The 13663-nt window shown below is 39.9% G+C and overlaps 1 protein-coding gene across 1 annotated transcript in view; it reads right to left on the bottom strand.

The window, feature by feature from the left end:
• Nucleotides 1-13663, bottom strand: part of hnf4b (hepatic nuclear factor 4, beta) — a gene marked incomplete at both ends in the record, with an annotated part of 130180 nt that overhangs the window by 36635 nt on the left and 79882 nt on the right. The window lies entirely within an intron of this gene.

Raw genomic sequence — 13663 nt, 5'->3', positions numbered from 1 at the left:
AAAAAGCTAACACATGGATGATATTCAGTGCTGGAAAGTAACTAAGTACATTTACTCAAGTTCTGTACTTGGGAACAATTTTGTGGCACATTTCCTTTTTTGTATACTTCTACTCCACTATCTCAGACGCAAATATTGTAATTTAACTACGGTTATTTGAATAATTTAGTTACTTTGATTATTTTTATAAAACATACTGTACCTTAAAGCCCTATTCTTATACTTTGGCTATTCGAAACTAGCCGATCCACAAGCTCACAACGCGTTGCATCGTGAGCTTGTAGCTCAGCTATTTTTGAAAAGGTTTGAACATAAAAAAAAATTAAAACAAGTTGTGAAACAGGCCATTTCACAGAATAGGCGAGTACTTTTACATTGGTACTATACGTATATTTTGATTCTTTGATACCTTTACGCTTTTACTCAAGTAACATTTTGAATACAGGAATTTTACTTCCAACATTGTGGTATTGCTACTTTTACTCGAGTGAAAAATCTGAGTACTTCTTCCACCACTGATGATCGGCAGACAGCAGATGGAAAAGAAAGAGTACCTGAGCTGGAGGAGGAGGAGAAGAAGGAGCTCTCCCCTCTAGGTGTCATTACTATGGCACATATTTCACTCTCCATAGTGGGACTTGCTGTCACTATCATGTGATCTTATGGAAAGCATTAACCCTTTAAGACCGGGAACGCATCTGTGGGTCATTGTAAGGTTTTGTTGGCTATTCAAAAATAGCAGATATACAAGCTCATAGCGCGGCTATGAACTTGTAATCTGCTATTTTTGAGAAATCGTGAAAGTTTTTTGCAAATCTTTGAATATATATATATATTTTAAAGTGAACAAAACATTTTGAGATGGTGGTCCACGGCCAAATACAGTACATATCATTTTTGAGAACCACTGATATAAAGCAACATTAGTTAGGATTTAGAAGACATTTGTAGAATCCCCAGAAGCAAAGATTTGAGTTACAAATGTTCGCTTAAAAAATATATATATATTCAAAGACCCACGATTTTTCAAAAAAAATAGCCCAAAGGAATCAAAAAATGACAGAGATGCGTTCCGGGTTTGAATGGGTTAATTTGTCCTGCGGTGGTAATTTCTTCTCGACATGTTCACAATATGAAATATTGGATCTTGTCACGAGACGGGGCGGGCGGTGGCTGGGGTGATCACTGGAGCTTAATTTTTTAATCAACTCCTCTCTTAAATGAGGCTTTATTAAATTACACAGCTCACACAATGGGAGTAGGGCAGGGGCAGATATGGCACAGTGTAAAAAGAGCTTTGTGGCGTAATTAAATAAAATTAATAAAAACCCTGGGCCTAGTGCTGGATGGGGAGAGAGGAGGGGAACCCAGTGGCCATTTTCATGCTCGGCTCTGGGTTTATTCTTGCTTATTAGAGTCCCGGGAAATCCTCCGTGCAGAATTAGAGGAAGAGGAATGCAGTAGGATCTCTGCACCGTGTGGCAAGATTGTACATGGAAACAGAAATTCAGCCCTTATTGTAAAATAGAGGCTTTTCATTGGATAGATTTTCTCTTAGAGAGGTTTCTATTGCACTTATCATGACAGAGGAAGGTGATCTGAGTGCATGAGAATGGATCCAGCCATGGGGCCCCGGGAATGTCTGTCTGTACTCTTTTAAAGTAAATAACTAATTTATCCACAATAACCCTGCCATTCCTATTTTGGGCATGTTCGAAATAGTTTTTAAATAGGTTTTTTGACACAAATGTAATTTAAAAAAAATATTTTCAAATAACGTGAGCTTGTAGATTGGCTATTTTTTGCTATTTGTAAACGACAAAGTATACATACATGGCTTCAGTGTAAAGTTAATGAACCATTATGCTGCAAATAATTACTGTTAGAGAGGGTATATGTTAGGATTTGCTCCCAGCACACTCATCTCACAAAAGAGATAGAAATACCGACTCATGTCCCATGAAAATATGTACAATAAACTGTATATTGATTGATTCTCGAAAAGAACATTGAGGTTTACCCTCATTTGCAATGCTGTCGAGATTACACAAACAACAATTAAGACATATACAGTTATAAAGAACCAACAAAATAAAACCATAACAGAAAACTAGTTAGTTAAAAACAACTACATAGTGAGGTAGGGATGATTTAAGAGACGGTTATTAAATTGTTCATAGGATATTGGGGAATTAATTGTTAGCGCGAGTTGTAGAGTGTTCCATGAAACAGTATATACAATTGCATACAATCGTCTTCTAGAAAGGTAAAAGCTCAAACCGTTTAACAAAAAGACAAGTTTGCACCACTTCACAGCAGTTCCTCCTGTCATTTGAACTGGCATTTTCTGGGCAGCCACAACAGTAAAAGTTGCCTCTGGTACATGCTGACACTTACTATTGCCGTTTGAAGTTTTATGGCCTGTTGATCTCATTTTGAGCTGACTCACTTTGGGAAAGGTTGCAGCACACCTTGTGTTGACGCATTTCATTCGGATGACAAACGCCCCCCTAAACTACTGGGCCACATCATCGCCGGTCTAATAAAGATCCATAAAGTCTATTGATTGAAATTTCAGTCTGTCTGAACCTGAGACGACATGCCAGTGGGTTGCTTTTTCCACATCAGTCCGGTTCCACCCAGACCACCAGTGACACTGACCGGCCTACTGGCACTTGTCCCAGTGATCCAGATGGCCAATCACAATTTCCTATAAACGCTCCATCGGGATCACATGTGATTGTAGTAAAGGCATTGGCATGCTGTCAATATCGTTATGGTGTTTTTCAAAGCATTGCTCTTCACTGATGGAGCCTTTCTCATCCTCTGACTCAAGACACTGCAGTCACTGGAAGAGACAACGCAGTCAAATCCTGTGTTAATACCACTTAATCCCTATTTAAAAATGAGCAAAAATTGCAAATCTATTTCAATGCGTTCTGAGCTTAGAGAACATAAGTATAAATGTATGTACATATATATATATACATACATACACATATATATATATATATATATATATATATATATATATATATATATATATATATATATGTATATGTATATATACAAATTATGTGTATATACACATGATTTTTATATATAAATTATAGTCAACTTAAATTTCATAACAGCTGTATGACCTTTTAAATCCCTCTGAGTATACAACGGATGTACAATCACATCCTGTGATCTTGTAATGTGTCTTTTATTTGTTGTTGTTGTTGATGGAGATTGTTGTAAACAGGGTAAACAAATCCTGATGACTGGATCTATGGCATGCCAAGAGCACTTAAGTGGAATAAAGGCAGACCAATTGAAACAGAGTGTCTGGCTGCAAACCTTTTTGGAGATACTTATCAGTGGTGGAAAGTAACTAAGTACATTTACTCACGTAGTTTACTCATAGTTCTTCTCCACTATATCTCAGAGGCAAATATTGTACTTTTTACTCCACTATAATTATTTGAAAACATTAGTTACAAGTTACTTTGCAGTTAAAACAAAACAAAAAACAACACACACACACACACACACACACACACACACACACACACACACACACACACACACACACACACACACACACACACACACACACACACACACACAAAACCCTATCCTATTATATATCAAGGAAAACTCTGTCAGTCAGTCAGTCTGATCTAAATTTTTCTCCCTCAATGGCTTGAGCATTGATCTGAGCAAAGTTTAACGGCAATCAGAAGCTGCGTTCATGATTTGAGTCATTTTGTACAAAACGGGCCACTCCTGCAAATTTTGGAAGCCAATCTTAGCCAACCAGGATAGAATATGAAAAATCGGACAGATCCGTCTTGATCACATGACTATAGAGATACTGTGTTGCGATTTGTGTGATGTTTGGACAAAATCTGTAGTAATGTAAAATAAATAAGTTTTGCAAAACCTCCTGGTGGCACTATAATAGGCCAATGTGAAATTGGGGCAGAGGTTCTTCCTTGTCCTCCAGGGAGCGTGCATGCACAGTTTCACGTCATTCGGTCCAACGGTGCCGGAGATTAGCTGTACACGGACGGACAGACATGGACGGACACACACACGGACGGACAGACAGACACACATACGGACGGATGGATAGGCCTTTGTCATGTCAGATGTAAATGTGTGTGTGTGTGTGAATGACTGTTTTCCTGTATGCATCGCAACAGGTGTGTCATTACACCTAGCTCAGAGTCAGGCCAGGTGGGACTGCTTGAATCAGCCATCACTGTCTACTTTTGGTAGGGCTGTAATTGGTATAGCAGTGTCAGCTGAGCTGTGTAGTACCCTATTGGTCTGCTTTTGTTGGGACACACCAGAGTGGTGTAAAGACAGAGTGGCGGTAACTCCGTTCACTCCAGTGGACCAATATTTTTGCCATAACTTAGTACCTAGAAGTTAGCAGCAAATACTACCGGCACAGTAAAGATGCAGACCATTGTGATGCACTTTTAAAAGATGAGACGTTTAAAGAATCAGATTATCATATCTGAATCAATCAAACATACATGCATACATGCATGCATATAGTACATACTGTACATACATACTGTACATACATACAGACCAACTCTGTTCTACAGACCAACTCTGTTTTACGGCATGGCCCATGGCACCTAGATTCCTTCTTATTGAGCACACAACAACTAATCAAGATTTTGTCTCAAGATTGTTTTGGACATTTGTTGTAGTATTTTTTACTGAAACACCAGATTCCTTGTAGTTAGTGGAAAAAGGCTGTAGTGCTATTTGGCACTCTCACTGTATGTGAAAGGTTTAATTGAGCATGTAACGCAACTAATTGGAGCAGTGATATATTGCTTTGGTTGAGATAATTGTCATAATTCTCAGGGGTCATGTTTGTCTTCTTGCAGAATATGAGATAGGCATTTCTTCTTTATGAAGACAGCAGTTTGCTCATGTGTTTCCCAGAAGTGGGATTTACTATATCCTCCTCTGTGAAGTATTATCTGTGTGTTGTTTTGTTTCCCAACCAGCTGAACATGTTTGTGGCCTGCTTGCCTTGTTTTAATACCGCCTCTAACAGTTCACACAGCTGTCCTTGACATTTCCGAGAGTCTTATATGGTTATTTATAGTCCCTTAAATGGTCCCAAGTTGTGCAGTAGACTATTGTTGCAATCTCCCTCCTGCAGTCTCATTTAGGGCCTTGCAATTCAGCCATGTGTTTTCAACTTAATTCTCCGAGATGCAACTGATAGCTTAAGCTTAAGGCTTTGCAGAAGAAGAAAAAAAAGATCTCAGAGGTCCTGTGGTTTTAGGGGCAGATATCCCATACCCTGTTTCTGAAAGTGAATATGTGCCATGGAAACCGTCTGCTCTTAAAGCACACTGGACAGCCATAGCCATGAATACTTGCAATAGGGGGAGCCTCTGTTTGAGACGCTTCTGTCTCTAGGGCACTTTGTTTGATGGGCTGCGGTTGTGTAGCTGCTTGGTTAGATTGGTTGGAGACTTTCGGTGGCTTTGAGGCGCTTGTGATATCTCATTAGGACAGCTTAGCGGTCCCCATTCCGACACCAGGGCCATTTAACTCTTTTCCTGCTGATCAGAGCTGACAGTGGAAGAGACTATGGGCCTTTTGGGTTGGTGTGGTTTCATAACTACCCTCAAATCAACCCCTGGCATAACCAGAGACACCGTGTTGAATGGAGAAACAATTAGAATGGAAAGCCCACTCTATTTTTCAGTTTAGAGTGTGAGTGGTAGTTGTGATGTGAAACCTAGGGAGTAATGTGAGTCAAAGGAGAGTTTTCTGGGCCAGGGCTCTCAGAGGGGTGGTTTGGTTGAAGCTATGGCTGTGATGGGTCTTGTTTGAATTAGTTCATGGCAGTCAAATGAAAGCACCCTACTGGGATGCAAAAAAGAGTGCCTGGAGGCCCTCTCAAACTATCTGTCCTTGGAAGACATATTTATGTCTCTCAAACAGGTTTTTAATCACTTGTGTTTTTGAAGGCTAGTAGTTCTGAGAGATCAAATAAAACATAATCTGCTGTAAATGCATTTCATAGATTTCTGTGTCCAGCCAAATGCCATATGGCATCGCCGTAATTAAAACTTTGATTCATTTTATTGGCAAGGATTTTGCATGGTCTCCTGTAAAAACTCCAACTTTTGACTATCAATTCTAACAGCAGATTAATATTCCCATATATCTTAGCATATTTTGTCACATAGCTTACTCTGTAGTTCTCAAGGTGCAGATTGACAGTAAAGATGAATGACATCTGATAGTCAGCTTACTGTGTACTCACTGTACTGTATTGCTTAATAAATTGGTATGACAAAGTTTTGGCTCAGTACTGAGCCACCTCAACATTCTAAAATGTTGCCCCTATATGGATGGATTTTTTGAAAGCTGTTAATTTTGTAATAATAAATTGCAATAGAATTCAGCTATGCTGGAGCGTTGTTGATACATTTACTATCCTGCTAGATGAACATTACACTGCATTCAGTGGATTTACTTCACACAGTTGATTTGATTGATTTTGGATGCGTTACAGTACTGACTGTGGCAGTCATCATGAAGTTATATTATGGGACACATCATTGCCCTGGAAGACATTTTGCATCACAGTGCCAAATGACATTCAAATTTACTGTTCGCTCAGTTGGTCTTTGATGAAAACACTTTATTTCTTTGTTTGTGTAGGCCTATTTTTCTTAAGTATAAGACCAGAAGGTTTGACTTGACGTGATCAGCTGTAAAGTTATACAACTGTCTATGCTATAGTCTCGGACAATTGAGTTTAAAACACTTTTGTCCCACTCCCTAATCTATGATGTAATATGGTTTTACTGCTTCAGATAGAGAAAGATGGAAAATATGACATTATCCAGAATAATTTTGTGGATGATAATATCATTTTTCAGGGTTCAGAGCTGACAGAAAGTGATGGTGTATTAATCACATTAGGATGTTAATATACCAAAGTTGTCATGTACAGTATACACTACAGTATATCTCTCAGAAAACTAGTGTACTACATGGAGCAAAATTAACAAGTTCTTGTACTGTTCGGCACATATTTTCCTAGTTTATTTTCCTAGTTTTTAGTAGCTGTTTTGAGCATTTCAGTACAGGTTTCATATTGTGAATCTAACACTTAGACATGCATTGAATTGAAAAGGAAAACACTTTCATAACATAAAGTTTAATGTCAGTCTATGGCAGAAAGCCTATAGCCTGGTAAACCCTCCCTCCGGAAATCTCAATTCTATTTGATTCCTGGAGTGAGTCTGGCATGAACCGCCTCTCTGCAATATTGGCTGTGTATGCCAAACGGCCGCGCCTATCAGCGTCGTCGCTCATTGTTCTGTGATTGACAGCTTACGCTGGCCAATCAGGTGGCGAGTTCGAGTGAGCCCAAAACACGAACGGCAGCCATCTTTTTCTTGTGCGGCCAATTCTCCGCTATTTTTTGACTTCAAAAAGCTCTCTAACTTCTATTTTGAGGCACGGAATTTACTTATAAGATATCGTTTGGATAGAATTTAGTTGTTTAACTTCATTTATGTGGTCAATTAATCATGACAAAGCCTATTTAAAAAAATAATATTAGAGAACCGGTAGGGGCGGGCAGTGACACCATTGTACCCGAAAAAGGCAACCCATTTTGGGTATGGCTGTCTCAAAAGTCCCGTCGCGTCACATTAAGACTGGTGAACTGCTGATTGGCTGGGGGGAAAAATTATCATTGGCTGAAGGGGTTGTCAGTCAACGGTATTACTCCCGCCCAACTCCAGCACAGCCAATATTGCAGACAGGCGGATCATGCCAGACTCACTCCTGGAATCAAATAGAATTGAGATTTCCGGAGGGAGGGTTTACCAGGCTAGAAAGCCTATGGCAGAACTTCAAAGCCGAAAACATTGTAATTTATATTGCAGCACCTATGCAGTGCTTATCCTCACCACAAAGTGTGCAGTTTGGCTGATTTAGTTTGCCTAAACCTTTTCCAGCCGGGTCTCTGAAGTTTTACACCTCTGACCAGTGTGATGTGAGGTTTTTGTAAAAGAGCTCCAGACATTTTTATGCCTCACTGTCTATCAAACTTTATAATGCTCTGATTTGTACCCCGCTGGCACTGTCCTTTAATTAGATTATACTGGAGGAATAACCAGAGTTCAAAATGCCAATTTGTGTCCCAGACTGTGTAAAATTTGCTGTTACTGCTGCCCAACAGAGCAGGTGAGTGCAGACAAGGTCCTCAGGCAAAGAACAGTCGACTTCTCTACAAACCCCCCCCCCCCACTAACATGGGAGGGTAGAACATACACATTGTTAGTGTCTACCAATCACAGTGAATTACAAAAATACCATTTTTGTCTCCGCCAGGCCGAAGGCATGGAGGAGAGTATGTTTTACCCCCTGTCCGTCCGTCCATCCGTGTGTGTGTCCCCGTCTGTCACCAACTGTGATTGGCTAGCGAGACACATGATGTCATCATGCGAATCGGTACACATTATCTCAGACAATTCCGTCAGATTTTTCACATTCCATCCTGATTGGCGAATTCAGAACATTGCTGGCCCACACTAACCTACCTGACCTGGCGGAGACCTGTGCTCCGAGGAGCACTTTTTCTAGTTTAAAAATGTTTTAAGAGGCTCCAATGAGAGCGTGAGTAAATTTAAACTGTATGGTGTTATGACATGGTGTCACTCATTACATGGATCTCAACCTGAGCAAGACACAAAAGCAAAATAATAGTAACGATAGTATTTCACTCATAAGATATGTGGTAAGTTAAATACACGTGGAAGTGTGCCAGGAAAGATCACAATTGTCATGAAAAATAATTTCAAAATATCATTATTACAGTGAGCCATGTTGCTTCCCATAACAATGAGACTTTCTATTTAGTCTGTTATAGATCTCATAATTTACATTGAAAATAGGACCTTGTATTTGAAGGCAAGGGCCAAAGCAAGCAGTGGAGAAGTGAACAGCTGTAGGTAATTAGAGAGGGCCTTACGAATGGCCAGGGATTCAAAGTAAACATGGACGCTTTCCACAGTCAACAACATTTACAAATGTAGAAGAAGGAAGCTACTGAATTTGTGAAGAATGTGCAGTGGGAATGGAAAGCGTAGAAGCATGAAGCCAGCAGATGGCGAAAATTAAATCCATGCGGCATGTGGCTAACAGGACTGTGAGCTTATTCTTCTTATGGTGAACCCTGCAGTTCTAGAGGGCCAGAGGACGCCTGTTCCAGGTTAATATTTAAAGGTTTACATCTAGCCATGCATTGCCAAGATTTTTTTTAAATGAATTTCCTTCAGGGCAAAAAAATAGGTTTTAGTTTTAGAGCTACGGCTTGCTACCGCTTCGGTACACATATCTGTCTAATTCCTTGAAATGAGCTGTTAAACGTCTGCAGATTTTCAAACTTTCTGTTTGTTATCATCAGTGGTGGAAACTAAGTACATTTACTCAAGTGCTGTACTTACTGTAAGTACAACTTTGATGTTGTTTTACTTTACTTGAGTATTGCCATTTTTCTATACTTTATACTTCTACTCCGCTACATCTCAGAGGCAAATGCTGCACTTTTTATGCGTTGTTAGCTTGTAGATCTGCTATTTTCTAAAACAATTTGACAAATTTGGAAATATCTTATGTACATTTTTATGCCAATACTTTAGTACTTTCACTCAAGTAAAAATTGAATACAGGACTTTTACTTATTTTTACGTATTTCTATATTGTGGTATTGATACTTTTACTTAAAAAAAAGAAAACATTTGTACTTCCTCCACCACTGGTTGTCATCAAAGGTCATGTGAACGATACAATTGGCCATTGAGCAACTTCAAAAATCGCTGGATGAAACCAAACTCTCGTACACTTCTGGCCCCAGAGAGCTCAAACTCTTGCAGGCGTGCCTGTGAAATATTCAAGCTCTTGACTGCCAAATGGCTCTACTTTAAATTGCTGAAATGTCTTTCATTGAAGGTGATTGGCAGAAGGAGCCTGTTCTTTTGTGGCTGCCCTTAGCCGGCCCTCCGTTGCTTTTAAGTCCCACACAACGCCCCCACCTGCTAAGATGTTCTCTGTCCTGTGGGGTCTAATGGACCACGTAGCTGTTTTTAAGAGGTCGGCATAGAGGAATGTATCATAAGGAAGATACATTTATTACCAGGGTGAGCTGTTCGTCTATAATTAATAGCACTGTAATATTTCACAGTAAAAGCCATTCTTTTTCCAGCCCTGAAGACATTAACTGGATTCTTAGTAGAGTGAAATATGAATCAAAGAACCTCATTCTTTGGCAAAAAGGGTATTTAACTCTTCCGTATGTTTTTGAAATATGACAATAGTTCTCCGGCATTACTTAACACGCCATCTGCAGATGCATTATATTGGTCCTTTGTATTAAGTTACTGACTGGAATATCTTGAAGCTATACATTATGCATTTAAACTTGTACCTTTTTACAAAGGGTTGATGGAAGGACCAGAATGGAAGTATGTGTAAGATTTGGAATAGTTTGACGTTATGCTGGAATGCATTGTGTTCAGTCTGACCATGACATCCCTAAACCAAATATTAGCCCACAGGCTGGGCAGCCTGTGTGGACTGCCTCCCTGAAAGCACCCGTGTTCTGTTTATTCCACATAGCTGCCTAACATTATGGCAGCCTATTTGAGTGTTTCTCCCTTCGTTCTGCTATGGTAGCAATGATGAACAATAGCATTTAAAACACTACTGTCATAAATTATGAGCACTGATGTGTGTAGGCAGTCAATTTGACTGGGTGAGACCAGCCTGGAGAGTGTAGGTTTTGTTTTTCAAAGCCCGGCACAACTTCAGAGGAATGAAGTTTTAACATTTGCTTTTTGTTTAACCCCACCGCTTGAAGAAACAAAATACCGCCTTTCACTGGCAGAGACAGCACTTCCATTCAGCCCACCATACGGTGTCCATTCATTTCACTGTTAATATTTCAAAATGTCACTAATGTGCATAGGTTGTCCTTTACAGTTAATGCTTGAGTTTCCCTGTCTGAATTCTTTATGGCATGTTCTTGGAACCTATCAGAGAAAATAATCTATGCGTGTTATCACAGTCTCTTGGCCATATTCTGAAAGGCATATGAAAGCGAGTCTGCAGCATATGTGGGAAACCATTCTTAAAGTAGGTCTGCAACCGAATCACAATTTATGCAGCTTTAAATCTTCTCGTTGGTAGTGAAACGAATTGTTACATTTGTAGCACTAATTGTGGTTCTCTTAACCTTCATCAAGAATTATGTGCATTTGTGATAATGCTCAAAAACAAGATCTTTATTAATAACATTTCTTTCATTAGAATTATTCAACATCAGACTATAACACTGATTAATTGATACCTGGAACGCATCTGTGTCACTTTAGATGTCTTTGGCTATTCAAAAATAGCAGATATACAAGCTCATAGCGCGGCACCGAGTGCCGCGCTATGAGCTTGTAGATCTGCTATTTTTGAAAAATCTTGAAAAAAAAATTTTTAGATTTTTTTCCAAAAACTGTTATGATTTAGATTTTTTTTAAAAGAATTGCCTCAGGTCTTAATGGGTTAAGGAAAATTTTAATCAGAATAAAGCATTTTTTTATCCTCTTGTGTGCATGATTGTTGAATTGCTTAACATTTACATTTCAGGGCTACTGCCCTTCAACTCAAATTAGCTCCACGACCTGTTCCTGGATAGAGGACAGAAGGCGATGTGCCCCGAGTCACGGCTGCCCTCCTTGCCTCTTGCCCTCCTCACCTCTTACCCCTTTGACCAGGTGGGTCTGTGTAATCACCTCACTCACAAATGGAGCTCGGGTGGGTTTTATGACTTAATCACTGCTGTCACATCCCATCAAAGCCTAAAATGAATGTTGCCAGCTGTTCTCTATACCTGCACTCCTCTCGTTCAACTCCCAATCTACCGCGTCCTCTCCTTTTCTCTCTAGGTCTCTCTACCTGCCACTCATACTCCACACGCGGCCTCATGGTGGTGATGAAGCTCCGTCCTTGGTGAGTACTGTAACAGTATACAGAATATATATATACCCAGCAAAAACTTTATTAACCCATTAAGGCCTGAGGTTCCGATTCTACAAAATGTCCTCTAAAGCCTAACAGTTTTCTGAAAAACTTATATTACTATGTAAGTGGTTCTCAAACTTTTTCATGTCAAGGACCCCCAATATTATATGTATTTGGCGGCGGACCCCCATCTCAAAATATTTTGTTCCAGGGACCCCCCCCCCCAGAAGCAAAGATTTTAGTTAAAAATGTTCGCTTTATATACTGATTCACTGCCAATCACGTAGATCTACGCGAACCTATTTAAAGCCGCCACGTGCCAATCGCGTAGATCTACGTGAACTGAATTATTTTTTTTGACCCAAAGACCAAGGAGATATGATTTTCCGAAGATCTAGACTCCTATCCACTTCCTTGTTAACTTAAAACTTAAAAATTCTGTATCTCGGCTCCTGAGTACTTTTTTTTTTTCAATGAAAAACTCTGGCACTGGCTAAAAAAATATGAAAATACCTCTGGCAGTTAATGGGAAGATTTGCACACATTTTCAAGATTTTTCAAAAATAGTAGATCTACAAGCTTATAGCTCACTATTGTATATCTGCTATTTTTGAATAGCCCAAAGTATAAAATAATGGTTTAAGTGGTTACACAGTGGCGTTCCCGGTTTTAACGGGTTAAAGGCTCTGTAGTTGTAGATGCTGAAGTGCAGCACATTGCAGCACACAAAAACCTCAAAGTGTTGAAATACTGTGGCGTTCTTCATGGTGAGTTTGTTGTTGTTGAGGGAAGATTGGTTTTAAACGTGTGTGATAAGAAGGAAGATGTTCCCCTGTGGGTTAAACACAGGCTGCTCTGCTGTAGATTATGATAGTCAGGTGACGGACATTATATATCTTATATTAAATATCTTAAATGGAGCGGTGGGAAGAGGTGTGATGTTCAGTTTCTTCTGGCCAGGAGGATGTTGCCAAGGTTGGAGCCCTCCTGCTCCCCAGAGGTGGGCAGAGGTCATTAGTTTTAGTTTTTGAAGGGTTCGGTCTTTTGATGTTTCCACATTCTCTTTAGGCTGACTGGCCTGAAGGATATTTAATATCGCTCCTGCAAATTTCCAGTTAGGAATAATTTGAACTGAGCATCTGTCAAAGGGAACAGCCATTTAAATACATTGGTCATGGTTAAAAAGGCATAAAATGAGGCCAGATTAGCTGGAGCACCTTTCTCTGAAGGCTGGCTTTGGTCTTGTGGGGGCCACTCTTCAACCTGGGGTCTGCAAAAAAAGAAGGGAAAAAAAGCTCCTGTTTCCAATTCATTAAGAATAACGCTCCAACACCGCTGGGTTTCAAACTCTTCCTGCCTGCTCTCGTCAGGACCAGCCGTCTGCTTGCTGCTCCTGCTTCTGTGGCATGGTGAGGATTGTGTTAGGGTCTCAGTTCCTTGATATTTTATTTATGAATGTTCAGGAGAGTTGGGGCTAGACGAGATCCCTCTCTGTCTCTCTGATGCCCTGAGTAACGGGGGACTGCTTTTCCCTCCAGTATCTCCACTTCAAAGGTCCCCCTTGTGTTTTCACTGGGTTGTGAAGAAGGACCTTTATCAG

The sequence above is a fragment of the Gymnoscopelus braueri genome (assembly GCF_963280865.1).
Source record: "Gymnoscopelus braueri genome assembly, chromosome: 1".
Taxonomy (NCBI): Eukaryota; Metazoa; Chordata; class Actinopteri; order Myctophiformes; family Myctophidae; genus Gymnoscopelus; species Gymnoscopelus braueri.
This window is presented reverse-complemented; position numbering and strand designations above follow the sequence as displayed.